General features: G+C 45.1%; 1 pseudogene; it reads left to right on the plus strand.

Moving 5' to 3' along the window:
- The window catches only part of LOC144501885 (eosinophil peroxidase-like), a 133,646-nt pseudogene that overhangs the window by 66,270 nt on the left and 51,924 nt on the right, over positions 1-15,452 (plus strand).

Below are 15,452 nucleotides of genomic sequence, written 5' to 3' on the forward strand. Positions count from 1 at the left end.
TGGGATGGAGAGGGTTTAAGGTGAGATGGCAAAGGTTAGGGACATGAATGATGCCAGGGACAGGGAAATAGGCACTCACCCTTGTAGACCAGAGCAGGTCATTCATCTTCCTGCAGCATTTAATGCCCATCCTCCTCGTGACGCTGCTGGTGATTACTAATTCAGCCACCACTTTCCACGCTTCAGCAACCTCGGCTGATGACAGCCTCTTGCCAGCTCTTGGGAAGAGAGTGGTCTTCCTCTCCTCCACAGCTTCCAGCATCCTCTCCACCTCTGACTCAAGGAATCTGGGTGCCAATCTTCTCTCTGTCGTATTGCTGGCTGACGTGAGTGCGCTGTTGAGGAACGCTGAAATACTGCTCCATCTTGTAGAGGGCAAACAGCTGAATCCCGACTGCAGCGAATCAGGCACCAGGCATCGGGAAGTCAGCGTTAAACATTAAACGTTAAACATGGGGGAGAACTGGCCCATTAACATATTCTGAATAGTGAGTGTAGATCACTGGTAGTGCCAACAGGAAACACTCCAGTGTTCCCACTGGTGTGTACTCTTAGTCCCAATTCAGGAGAATCGTGGCCTGACTGTAATACAATACTCCTTCACCTTATCTAGATACAAACGCATTTTTAAGGATAACACAAGTTACAAAATACACCATAATGTTCTCAGTACGTACATGGTCCATGTAAGCCAACAGATCACTGTGATCAGACACACTGCACTCTGAAACCAAGTGACAGATGTCACTCAATTCAAGTGGATTTTTCATCAAATCCCCTAGTGAGCCAACTGGTCTGACTGGAACTCTGGCTTCCACACAAATGTTTCCAAACTCCACTCTCAGAAAACACATTTTAGAATCTTCTCCCAAACAATTCTCTCTCTCAGATGCCTTCACCAAAGATCCACTTCCAGGATTTCAATCTCTCCTTTCAGTGTTCTCCTGCCTTTAATTGCAACATGTATTCAAGCTTCCACACAATCTCTCAGGCACCCAGCCATACCACCAGAATACTATAGTTTCACAGGCTGTATTAAGATGTCATCTAATTTTGATTTATCTCAGATGTCTGGCTTCTTACTTTAAATCTGATTCCTCCAGCTGCCTCTTTAACTCAGAGCACTTTCTCTGTTGTTTACTTTTACTTCATCCATCCAGACCTTGTTCAACTTCTTGCTCTCTGTTCCTTTGGCTTCAGTCTTCCTAAGGTATTCTTTTTGTCCAACTTCCCTGGTTTCTGAACTTCCTTGTGTTCTTTTGGGAAGTCTGCTTTTTGCAGCTCCCTAGTCCTGTCCAACTACTTCTGGATCCATCTGAAAACGAAACTCAATTGTTCTTCCTAACCTAAGGTGGCCCCTGGTTTAAAAGCAACAGCCTGGTCTTTCTTAAAACCTGTCCACTGTCATGTCATAAACCCTTAATTACAACGCAGGCACAGTTTGAAATGAAGCCAAAACCCATAAACCTGCCAGAAAACAGTAGGATTGAATACCTTCCTAAGGATGTATTTGTATTTCATCCATTTCCTAAAAACTATGTCCACTGTAACTGGATTCCAAAGCTAAACCTGAAACAGGCCCTTTGAAAAATATCGGGAAATTTTGCTGAGCATGTTCAAAGGTGGCAGGGCAAGTTCTTCAGGTGGTTTACAAAAAAGATATATGGGTTACTCGTATTTATAATTAAAGGTACAGAGATCATGCTGCTATTGTTTTTATTCTTTCGTGGGATGTGGGCGTCGCTGCCAGAGTCAACATTTATTGCCCATCCCTAGTTGCCCTTGCGAAGGTGGTGATGAGCTGCCTTCTCGAATCGCTGCAGTCCACGTGCTGTGGGTTGACCCACAATGCTGTTAGGGAGGGAATTTCAAGATTTTGACCCAGTAACTGGGAAGGGACGGTAGTATATTTCCAAGTCAGGATGGTGAGGGGCTTGGAGAGGAACTTGCAGGTGGTGGTCTTCCCATGTATCTGCTGCCCTTGTTCTTCTAGGTGGAAGTGGCCATGGGTTTGGAAGATGCTGTCTAAGGATCTTTGGTGAATTTCTGCAGTGCATCTTGTAGACAGTACACACTGCTGCTACTGAGCATCGGTAAATCGTTGGTTAGGTCTCAGCAGGAGTGTCGTGGACAGTTCAAAGCATCACACTTCAGGCAAGGTGTCAAAGGACTTAAAAAGGAATCAGGGGACGTTTACCACATCAGCAGGAGAGGCCTCAGGTGGGATTCTGCGGCCACATTTGCCCCAAAACCGGAAAATCCCACCCGAGGTCAATGGACCTTAGCATGGTCCATCTCCCGGCCCGCTAAGATTCACATGATGGGTGGAACGGGAAAATTATCCCCCTCGTGTGTGAAGAGAGGCTGGTAAAATTCAGAGTGCTCTTCTTTGAAGGAAAAAGATTAGAGAGCTGAGTCTTTGAAGACCATGAGAGGTTTTGATGGAATGAGAGACAAAACAAAATTATTCTCTCCGGTGAGAGGGTCAACATTTCAAAAGATCTAGAGGGGAGACAAAGGAAAATGTTTTTCACTCCAAGAGTTGTTGGGATCTGGAATGGTCCACCTGAAAAAATGGAGGAAATGGATTCCAAAAAAAAATTTAGAAAGGCATTGGGTTGGTATTTGAGGATGAGCGACTTAAAAACTTATAGACATAAAGTGGGACTGCTCTTTTTAAGAACCAGCTCAGACAGAAGGAGCCTCATATTGTGCTCAAAGTTTCTGCGATGTTAAAATAATTCTCCTGCTTATATTCATAGACCAGATACATGGTACATACATGGATGTCTTTCCCAACTCTCATGGGATTTTGTGCCTGCGTCGCTGTTTACGCCATAAACCAGGTACACGGTACATACACTTGCAACTCGGCCAACGTTGTCTATCTGATACATTGCAGGAAAGGATGTCCCGAGGCATGGTACATTGGGGAGACCATGCAGACGCTACGACAACGGATGAATGAACACCGCTCGACAATCACCAGGCAAGAGTGTTCTCTTCCTGTTGGGGAACACTTCAGCGGTCACGGGCATTCGGCCTCTGATCTTCGGGTAAGTGTTCTCCAAGGCGGCCTTCACGACACACGACAGCGCAGTCACTGAGCAGAGACTGATAGCCAAGTTCCACACACATGAGGACGGCCTCAACCGGGATCTTGGGTTCATGTCACACTATCTGTAACCCCCACGACTTCCCTGGGCTTGCAAAATCTCACTAACTGTCCTGGCTGGAGACAATACACATCCCTTTAACCTGTGCTTAACCCTCTATCCACTCGCATTGTCTGTACCTTTAAGACTTGATTACATAAAGACTCACATTCCAACCATTATTTTGTAAATTGAGTTTGTGTCTTTATATGCTCTGTTTGTGAACTGAAATCCCACTCACCTGATGAAGGAGCAGCGCTTCGAAAGCTAGTGGCTTTCGCTACCAAATATACCTGTTGGACTTTAACCTGGTGTTGTGAGACTTCTTACTATATTCATAGAAACATAGAAACCAAAAGCAGGAATAGGCCATTCGCCCCCTCGAGCCTGCTCCAACATTCATTTTGATCATGGCTGATTATCAGATTCAATACCATGATCCCCTCTTCCCCCATATCCCTGGATCCCTTTAACCCCAAGAGCTATATCTAATTTCTTCATGAAATCAGACAACATTTAATTCCTCTCTCTCTCTCACCAACAACCTGTATTTGTTTTCTGCTCTGTGTTATAAATGTGTTTTCTGCATGATGAATAGTGGAAAATACCTCCCCCGCCCCCCGCCCCCTCCGTCGACTCCAATGATACAATTTCCATCACTGGTTCTTATCCATTATTTTGATTTCCAGTGCCTTCCACTCTATAGAATTATAATAATTACACCGCAATGAGGAAGCTGATCTCACAACAGGAGTTATCGAGTTGTAGAAACCTACAACCTACAACCAGATAAGAATGTTTTTTAAATGAGGTGCTGCTTAACAGGTCAAGAAGCACTGGGGTGATGGAGAATGGGACTTGGTTTGAATCAGAACATGGGCTGAGATTTGGAAAGTTTCAACTTGATGGTCAAATCTATCGGTAATAAAGATATGGATGAGGGTGTTAGCAAAAGATGAGCCTCAAGAGTGGAGTAAGAGAATGTTACCGAAATGGTAATAGTTGGTTCTAAAGGTGGCACGGAGTTATGGTCAGAAGCTCAACTCTGCATCAACTATGAGACCAAATAATCAGGTTCAGCCTTGGACCGCTGCCATGTTGAGTGAGAAATCAGTGGTTAGGGAGCAGGGTTTGTGGTGGGGACTGAATAAAACGCCTTTAGTATTCATAATACTTATTGACAGGAAACTCCTGCTCATCCATTACTAAATGTCAGACAAGTAGTTTAATTGTTGTGATAGTACAAGGATCGCGAAGGGTGGTGCTGAGGGAGAGATGGTGTTGTCAATGTACAAATGGAATGTGACAAAAAAACATTGCCCTCTTTCAACCATTCCCAAACTAAACTCTTGATTTCTAGGTAACAATATCATACAGTCATAGATGTTTACAGCATGGAAACAGGCCCTTCGGCCCAACTTGTCCATGCCGCCCCTTTTCTTTAAACGCCTAATTGCCAATTGCCAACTCCCAATTAATTCCCAATTGCCCGCATTTGGCCCATATTCCTCTATATCCATCTTACCTATGTAACTGTATAAATGCTTTCTAAAAGACAAAATTGTACCTGCCTCTACTACTGCCTCTGGCAGCTTGTTCCAGACACTCACCATCCTCTGTGTGAAAAAATTGCCCCTCTGGACACTTTTGTATCTCTCCCCTCTCTGCCCTCTAGTTTTAGACTTCCCTTCCTTTGGGTTGATCTATGCCCCTCATTATTTTATAGACCTTTATAAGATCACCCCTCAGCCTTCTACACTCCAGAGAAAAAAGTCCCAGTCTATCCAACCTCTCCTTATAACACAAGCCATCAAGTCCCGGTAGCATTGTAGTAAATTTTTTCTGCATTCTTTCTAGTTCAATAATGTCCTTTCTATGACAGGGTGACCAGAATTGCACACAGTGTTCCAAGTGTGGCCTTGCCAGAGTCTTGTACAACTTCAACAAGACATCCCAACTCCTGTATTCAATGTTCTGACCAATGAAACCAAGCATGCCGAATGCCTTCTTCACCACTCTGTCCACCTGTGACTCCACTTTCAATGAGCTATGAACATGTACCCTTAGATCTCTTTGTTCTGTAACTCTCCCCATCGCCCTACCATTAACTGAATAAGTCCTGCCCTGGTTCAATCTACCAAAATGCATCACCTCGCATTTATCTAAATTAAATTCCATCTGCCATTCGTCAGCCCACTGGCCCAATTGATCAAGATCCCGTTGCAATCCTGGATAACCTTCTTCATTGTCCACTATGCCACCAATCTTAGTGTCATCTGCAAACTTACTAACCATGCCTCCTATATTCTCATCCAAATCATTAATATAAATGACAAATAACAGTGGACCCAGCACTGATCCCTGAGGCACACCATTGGTCACAGGCCTCCAGTTGGAAAAACAACCCTCTACAAACAGCCTCTGGCTTCTACCATCAAGCCAATTTTGTATCCATTTGGCTACCTTACCCTGGATCCCGTGAGATTTAATCTTATGCAACAAACTACGATGCGGTACCTTGTCAAAGGCCTTGATAAAGTCCATGTAGACAACATCAACTGCACTACCCTATCTACCTTCTTGGTTACCCCTTCAAAAAACTCACTCAGTTAAAATCTCTGGCTTTATGTTACCAAAGTCCTACCACTATACCAACTGGCCTATCTCCTCATTGTTCCAGAACTAATTTCCTCTTGTTCATTTAGTTCCCAGTGTCATATTTCTCCTCTGTTGTTAGATTTAGACCTAACCAAATCTGTTGTTAGGTCCACCCTAGCTCTCCGCTCAGGTTACCAGCACTCCCTTGAGTAGGTATTACCATAATACATAGCCTCCCATCCATTGACCCTGTCTGCACTTCCCACTGCCTTGGAAAAGCAGCCAGTATAATCAAAGACCTCACACACCCCAGACATACTCTATTCCATCTTTTTCTGTTAGGAAAAAAATACAAAAGCCTGAAAACGCATATCGACCGAATCAAGAACAGCTTCTTCCCTGCTGCCATCAGATTTTTGAGTTGACCTACCTTATATTAAGCTGACCTTTCACTACGTCCCATTTGCAACTGCAACCCCATATTCTGCACCCTCTCCTTTCTTTCTCCCCATGTACTCTATGTACGCATGCATTATAGAATCCCTACAGTACAGAAGGAGGCCATTTGGCCCACTGAGTCTGCACCGACCACAATCCCACCCAGGCCCTATTCTCGTAACCCCACATATTTACCCTGCTAATCCCCTGACACTAGGGTCAATTTACCATGGCCAAGCAACCTAACCCACACTGTGGGAGGAAACCGGAGCACCCGGAGGAAACCCACGCAGACACAGGGAGAATGTGCAAACTCCACACAGACAGTGACCCGAGGCCGGAATTGAACCTGGGGCCCTGGCGCTATGAGGCAGCAGTGCTAACCACTGTATCACCGTGCCGCCCCATGTATGGGATGTTTTGTCTGTATGGCGCATAAGAAACAATACTTTTCACTGTATCTCAATACATGCGAGAACAATAAATCAAATCAAACATAACCAACACTTCTTTCCTATACATAGATATTTGTTCATTTACAATAAACGGGTGTTCCAGTTTGGCATTCCAGTTGATTTTATTGTCTTGCCACACCTCAGTATGGACTCTCCCTGTGGGCTGCAAAGGTTACCGACTCATCTTCTGGCCTATTGTTCCTGTATTGCTACCTATGAAGAAATATAGTATCTCTTTCTTTTTCCTTCAGATGGCGTTTACACGGTCGTGTGAGGAAACTGGGTGAATTTCACGACTATTTTTGATTACAAAAGGAAATCAGCGATGGCCGAGGGTTTTAGTCGTCTCAGAATAACGACACAATGGATCAAAATGATTGTCAAAATATTCATCAACTTAAAATAGAATTAACTCCTCCTCCATACTTCAAATGAAATGTTTCACCGAGTGAATTTCAGGCTGGATGTTGGTGATGGTGTAGGCAGTAGTTCGAGTTATTTACAATTGATCATGGGTCCCTTTGGAACTTATTCTTTGAAAAATTATGTCGACCTCATTCTCGGTTCAAACTACGTGATTTGTCTAATCGTTACGTAAAGCTGAATGATTTGTTGAGTTGATCAATTTCAGGAAAAATACAGTAAAGTTGTTTCTGCTAAGCTCTGGTATGATGGCGAGTGGTGTGATGCTGGATATATTGGGCAGGAGTTTCCGGCTAAGCTCGCCCCAAAACAGGAAAATCCCACTTGAGGGTAACGGACCTTTGCACGGTTCGCAATGTTTATTTACACAAGGTTGAGAGATTTCAAGGACTTGTCGTTTCAGTTATTGATATTTTAGAGGGTCTGGAAAATTGACATTTTTTATTGCCCTGGAGTGAAATAAGTTTTTTTAACATAGAGCAAGGTAATAAATGAAAGAATGACAGGTCAGAGGCTAGGAATCCTGCAGCGAGTTACTCACCTCCTGATTCCCCAAAGCCTGTCCACCATCTACAATGTCAGGAGTGTAATGGAATATGCTCCACTTGCCTGGATGAGTCCAGCTCCAACAACACTCAAGCTTGATACCATCCAGGACAAAGCAACCCATTTGATTGGCGCCACATCCACCACCATAAACATTCATTCCCTGCACCACCGCTCTAAACAGAATCTGATTAGCATATTAAACAGTTATAATAAACCCAGAACACTACACGTATTAGCTGCAGGCTGCTGTAGAACCTGCACCCCACCCCCTCCCCATTGGGGAGCCACTTAGAATGGAAGCTTTGCTCCTCCCTAACTGCTCATCTCTGCAGGTTTCTGATCAAAGTTATGGTATCAAATAGTGGAAGAAGTGAAATACAGAAGAAAGTCTCCTCTTTATATTAATTTCACATTTGGATTTAAAATATTGCTTTTGACCTGCAGCTCATACGCCAGAATTTTACAGCACCACCCCCCCTCCCTCGTCTCCCCTACCCCCCCCCCCATCCCCCCCCCCCCATCCCCCCCCCCCCATCCCCCCCCCCCCCCCCATCCCCCATCCCCCCCCCCCCCATCCCCCCCCCCCCCCCCCCCCCATCCCCCCCCCCCCCCCCCACATCTCCCCCCCCCCCCCCCCCCCCCCCCCACAATGGCCTGTCTCCCCCTGGCACATGGGGCCGACTATTTAAATTGCCATTTACTTCAGAGGGACTGTAATATCCCATTGGGCAGGAGGGGTTGTAAAATCCTGGCCACAATTTTGATTGGAGCTTATTGTGACCATGGATATAAAGGGATCCTTCAGCATATGCTAATTTATAAATGTGTCCATAATTTATATTCTGAACAAACAGTCGTAAAGAATTCATTCTGAACACAGTGACTGGATCAACAGTGGGTTAACTGGATTGAAAACAGATCTTATCAGAACTGTCCTTGTAACATGTTTCTGTGAAAAATAAATTTTTTAGGAAGTGAAAACACAATTGGATGTCAATTTCCAGAAGTATTCTCCTCCTGGCTTCATTTCACAGTCAAAACTGTACAGGTTAAGAGTTAAAGCTGCAACTGCGTCTTATTTGTCTTTGGATGTTGTGAGACAGTGAGTGTAGGAGTTAATAATAATCCCTAATTAAGAAATCATAAAAACCCTACAGTGCAGAAAGAGGCCATTTGGCCCATCGAGTCTGCACCGACCACAATCCCACCCAGGCCCTACCCCATATCCCTACATATTTACCCACTAATCCCTCTAACCTATGGACACTAAGGGGCAATTTTAGCATGGCCAATCAACCTAACCCACACATCTTTGGACTGTGGGAGGAAACCGGAGTGCCCGGAGGAAACCCACGCAGACACAAGGAGAATGTGCAAACTCCACACAGACAGTGACCCAAGCCGGGAATCGAACCCAGGTCCCTGGAGCTGTGAAGCAGCAGTGCTAACCACTGTGCTACAGAGTACGTCAAGAGTATGTTAAATGTCAGCTATTTAGGGAATGCTCAGGGAGTAATTACATTTAGTGTGGATTTCCCTCCTCTGAAACACATGATTGAACAAGTTGGATATTTACAAGATGCCAACTTTCACTGTTGTGCTTCTCTGATCCTAGCTTTAACTTGCCACGTTGAGATTTGAATTCACGGCTTATTGCGTTACTAAAGTCCAAAGCCTTAAACAGTAGGATATCGTGTATGCTGTGAGTTTTGTGCTGTAGATTTTAGTGATGTCGGTGTAAGGAATTGAGAGATCACCACTCAGCTCTGTAGCTCCAGTGCACTGTATCATTAAATGACAGTTTGTTGTCATGAAGGTTTCAGCACATAATGTGCGTGTTAGTCACTGGCCTGTGTAGGCTGGTGACGGATTGCTCATTTGAATTATAGGATAAAGCTCAGCACAATACAAGATTCACATGATGGCACTGAAGATTCTGAAGATTCACATGATGGCACATTGGCAGAGTGCCACTATATATGGGAAACTGGCACGAGCCACTGCAATGGTAAAGACACAGTGGTATTGTCACAGGAATAGACCCAGGGTAATGCTTTGGGGACCTGGGCCATGACAGAAGGTAAAATTTGAATTCAATAAAAATAAGTCTGGGATTAAAAATCTAATGGTGACCATGACGCCATTGTCAATTGTCATAAAAACCCATCTGGTTCACTAATGTCCTTTAGGGAAGGAAATCTGCCATCCTTACCTGGTCTGGCCTACATGTGACTCCAGACCCACAGCAATGTGGCTGACTCTCTACTGCCCTCTGAAATGGCCTATGTGGTTGGGTTTAGGGAAATAATGACACTTTGGAGAGTCTTATTGCCACTGGAACTGTGGGTAATTCAGTTCTGCTCCAGCCTTTAAAAGGGTGAAACCAGAAAATGGCTGGACTTTTACTGACCTGCCCACCACAGGAATCAGAATGGGCAAGGGGCGGAGCACGGGAAGGTCTGTTGACATCGGGGGAGATTTTACAGTTTCGGGATGAGCGTGGCTGTAAAATCCCACCCAAAGTGTCCATCATTTATTTTCTGACAAACTGGACCACCCACAAAAATGTTAGCATCAGCTAGAAGAGTTACTAAATTGCGAGATACATCTGTGGGGAACCTTTTACAGAAATCATAGCTACAGCAACAAGACCACACTGAAGGCAGGAAGCCATATGAGTGGATTGTTCAGGCCATAAGGACTGAGGTGGCTACAGCTTTCAGGCCAATGCCCGATAGCCCATATGCCAAGGCGCAGTGCTGGAAGGAGTTTAATGTCTTCTCAAGAGGAGCCAATACACGTTAATTCACCATCAGGCAATACAGATCTGATACCACATAGCCTTCACTCATTACCCATCATCCTCTTCTCTTTCACAGTATGGTTGCCAGAGGAACTCATTTATGGAGTCCTTTCCAAACACTTACCACCAGGTTAGTCAAAACTACTGTGCTTACTCACATTGCCAGTCACAAAGGCAACAGCTAGTCTTCAAAACCATATCAGTTAAAGAATAGTCATGGAATGCATACACTCTTCAGGGAGAAGGCTGTCCCTACACCCATTGGATGGACCACACCCTTCTACCTACAGCAGGGAGAGGCCCAACCTAGATGGGTAGCCCAGCAGTTTTTACTGGACAAGGGGATAGTCCCCTCCACCCCACCCAGGTCATTCCCCCCTTTACTCCTCCACCTTGGCCTCTTAAGCCCAGTCCCCGCACCCCTCAACCCCCTTGTGACTTGCCAGCCACAGCCTACTGAGACGTCTCCATAACCTCCTTTACTTTGGAATTGGCTGTGGGTCCCAGCTCTGGCCACTGGAATCTGGGACTACACAGTCAGCCAAACAGATTGGCGAGGAGCTCCTCAAGGCGGAAGTTCCTCCCAGGTGGGGACAGAACCCTCTCCCTGAAGCAGCTAATGTCCCACTGAATGTAGAGTGATGGCACTGCCAGCTTTTTTGGAGGGTGGCAGTGCAGGGAATATAACACAGTGGCAGGGTGTGGTTGAAGGGAGGTTGGCAGGTGCAGGGAATATAATAGCTTGTAAAATCCAACCTGTTTCAGGTTGATAATGTTCCTGCTGAATTTCCAGGAAAAGCCACCGATGTGAAACATTTTCTGTTTTTCTTTCCACAGATGCTGCTGGATCTGCTGAGTATTTCCAGCATTCTCTGTTCTAGCTCCAATTTCCAGCATTGGCAGAATCGTGCTTTTGTATCCATCTTTCTTTGTGTTCCTGTCTTTGCTGTCTGATTACGCCTCTGTGAAACATCTTGGGACATACTAAACGCAAATTGCCATCACCATCACTTTCTATGCTTGCACCATGTTTTACCACTCCTTCCTGAACTGTCGCTTACTTCCAGTTGTCATTCCCTGGTGTGCTTTTCTTAACCTTGCCAACAATACCCCCCTTCCCCCTCTCTTTTCATTCTTTCAATCCCCAGTTCTTATCCTGTTACCTTTCCCTTTCTTTCTAACTTCCGTCACCTTACCTCGCCTTTCCCATTCATTTCCCCTCTTTTCTTTCACCTACACCCCAGCTGTGACTGGAACACTATATCCTGCAGCCTTTCCTTTCCTTCTCCCCATGTACTCTATGAACGGTATGCTTTGCTTGTATAGCACAAGAAACAATACTTTTCACTGCATCCCAATACATGTGACAATAATAAATCAAATCAAATATAATCACTTCCTCCTTCAGGCCGCTGCCCCCTTTTAATTGTTGTGATAGAAAGCAGAGAGTTGGAATAAACGGGTGCTTTTCCGGTTGGCAATCAGTGACTTGTGGCGTGCCGCGGGGATCGGTGCTGGGGCCTCAACTATTTACCATATACATAGACGATCTGGAGGAGGGGACCGAGTGTAGGGTAACAAAGTTTGCAGATGACACAAAGATGAGTGGGAAAGCAAATTGCGTGGAGGACACAGAGAGTCTGCAGAGAGATTTGGATAGGCTAAGTGAGTGGGCAAGGATCTGGCAGATGGAGTATAACGTTGGTAAGTGTGAGGTTATCCACTTTGGAAGGAATAATAGTAAAATGGACTATTATTTAAACGGTGAAAAATTATAACATGCTACTGTGCAGAGGGACCTGGGGGTCCTTGTGCATGAATCACAAAAACTCAGTTTGCAGGTGCAGCAGGTAAGCAAAAAGGCAAATGGAATGTTGGCCTTTATCGTGAGAGGGATGGAGTATAAAAGCAGGGAGGTCATGCTGCAACTGTACAGGGTACTGGTGAGGCCGCACCTAGAGTACTGTGTACAATTTTGGTCTCCTTATTTAAGAAAGGATATATTAGCTTTGGAGGGGGTACTGAGAAGGTTCACCAGGTTGATTCTGGAGATGAGGGGGTTAGCTTATGAGGAGAGATTGAGTAGACTGGGTCTGTACTCATTGGAATTTAGAAGGTTGAGGGGAGATCTTATAGAGACATATAAGATAATGAAGGGGCTAGACAGGGTAGAAGCAGCGAGGTTATTTCCACTTACAATGGACACAAGAACTAGGGGGCATAGCTTCAAAATACGGGGGAGTCAATTTAGAACAGAGTTGAGGAGGAACTTCTTCTCCCAGAGGGTAGTGAATCTTTGGAATTCTCTGCCCAATGAAGCAGTAGAGGCTACCTCGTTAAATGTGTTTAAGTCACAGATAGATAGATTTTTAACCATTAAGGGAATTAAGGGTTATGGGGAGTAGACGGGTAAGTGGAACTGAACCCACTATCAGATCAGCCATGATCTTATTGAATGGCGGAGCAGGCTTGAGGGGCTAGATGGCCTACTCCTGCTCCTATTTCTTATGTTCTTATGTAACCAGCTGGCTTCCCACCAGTTAGAAAGAGGGCCCCAGGCTTTCAGAAAGACAGCTGTAGCTGTCACCCATATCTGCCTGTCTGCTACTTAACATTAGTTAACATTAGGGGCGGCACGGTAGCACAGTGGTTAGCACTGCTGCTTCACAGCTCCAGGGACCCGGGTTCGATTCCCGGCTTGGGTCACTGTCTGTGTGGAGTTTGCACATTCTCCTCGTGTCTGCGTGGGTTTCCTCCGGGTGCTCCGGTTTCCTCCCACAGTCCAAAGATGTGCAGGTTAGGTTGATTGGCCAAGCTAAACAAATTGCCTTTAGTGTCCTGGGATGCGTAGGTTAGAGGGATTAATGGGTAAATATGTAGGTATATGGGGGTAGGGCCTGGGTGGGATTGTGTTCGGTGCAGACTCGATGGGCCGAATGGCCTCTTTCTGCGCTGTAGGGTTTCTAAGATTCTAAGATTAACACCCACTGGCTTGAGTTCTTGCTCCACTGGTTCCATTTGTTTTACTTCAGTGGGCGTAGGATCAACTGAAGTTGAACCAAGGCAGTGCAAACTTGTATTTCTGCAATTAACTTCATGGGGATGTGTTATAGGGTGTTCTACCCTTTCCATGAAAAGACAATAAGTCATTCACTGTCAATGATCCACAAAACAGCTTGATGCTATTTGGTTAAACCTGATCTTTATCATTGTTATGTTTGCGCCCATGATTTAAGGTACCTAAAGAACCACGAGATAGGCGTGGTAACCTGAAACCTGGGAGCTCTTTATTGTAGGTATGCACCATTCCACAGTCAGATCGAAGGCTGCACAAGCAGGTCCCACACTGGGAGGAGCTAATTCCCCCAGGGCCATCTGATCCACACTCTTAAAGGAGTAGTACGCACCCCAAATCCCAACATAGCCCAAAAGGGGAGGCGATGGCCTAGTGGAGTTATCACTAGACTATTAATCCGGAAAATCAGCTAATGTTCTGGGGACCCAGGTTCAAAACCTGCCACGGCAGATGGTGGAATTTGAATTCAATAAAAAAAATCTGGAATTAAGAAGCTACTGATGGCCATGAAACCATTGCCGATTGTTGAAAAAACCCATCTGGTTCACTTGTGTCCTTTAAGGAAGGAAATCTGCCACTCTTACCTGGTCTGGCCAACGTGTGACTCCAGAGCCACAGCAATGTGCTTCACTCTAAACTGCCCTCGGGCAACTAGAAATGGGCAATAAATGCTGGCCAGCCAGCGATGCCCATGTCCCACCAATGAATAAAGAAAAATTATATATATATTACACAAATAGGAATGGGTGACAGATTGTTCTATCCTTCACAGGAAAAGACAATAAATCAATCACTGTCAAGGATCCACAAAACAGCTTGATGCAATCTTTATCATCAAATACTCCCTTCCTCAATATCCTGAGAATGGGTGTTGCAAGTGCTGGCACAAAGCAGGAACATTTTCGGGTGGTGTAAAGCCAGTCCGTGACTGTTTCACGCTAGGGGCATCATCTCAGCTGAGGGATATAGTAGAAAATTGGTCCTGTCATTGGAGTAGCTTGGCCTAACGATCTGGAGATGTCGGATCAAGTATCACCATGGCAGGTGAGGAATTTCAATCCGATAAATTAAAGCTGCTATCACTACTGGGAGCAAAATCATGTGGATTGTTCAAAAACACATCTGGTTCTTTCAAGTCCTTTAGGGAGAGAAATCTGCTATCCTTACCTGGCCTGGCCTACACTTGACTGCAATCCACAAGCAATATTGTTACCTCTTAACTGCCCTCTGCAACGCCAGAACAAGCCTTTCATTGATATTTCACAAGGCACACACATCACCTTCTAAAGAGCAATTAGGCATGGGTAACAACTGCTGACTTCATCAATGATGCCCACCCAATAAATGAATTTTTAAAAAAGAGCTCAACTCTGTCCTTTGGCTACTCAGCTCCTGGAGTTTCCAGTATTCCCTCTTCATATCCAGAGGAGTGTCATTTTTCAGGAATGGAGAAAGGTCATCACAACCAATTGTAGATTAAATTACTGATGGATTTCTAGTTGCTGTCAACTTAGCCCTCACTTTATGAAGCTACATTGTTTTTGAATTGAGTGATCATTGCCATGGGTGGCACAGTGGTTAGCACTGCTGCCTCACAGCGCCAGGAATGTGGGTTTGATTCCCGGCTTGGGTCACTGTCTGTGCGAAGTCTGCAGGTTCAACCTGTGTCTGCGTGGGTTTCCTCTGGGTGCTCCGGTTTCCTCCCACAGCCCGAAAGATGTGCTGGTTAGGTGCATTGGCCATGCTAAATTCTCCTTCAGTGTACCCGAACAGGTGCCAGAGTGTAACAACTAGGGGATTTTCACAATAACTTCATTGCAGTGTGAATGTAAGCCTACTTGTGACTCTAATAAGTCAATTTACGGGAGTCTTTAAAGTTTTAAAAGATTTTGGTAAAGCTGAATTTCCCCCCAGAGTATTCCACCCCAATGACTGTGCCACCTCCGGGTGTAAGG

Source organism: Mustelus asterias, chromosome 12, assembly GCF_964213995.1.
Source record: "Mustelus asterias chromosome 12, sMusAst1.hap1.1, whole genome shotgun sequence".
Classification (NCBI taxonomy): Eukaryota; Metazoa; Chordata; class Chondrichthyes; order Carcharhiniformes; family Triakidae; genus Mustelus; species Mustelus asterias.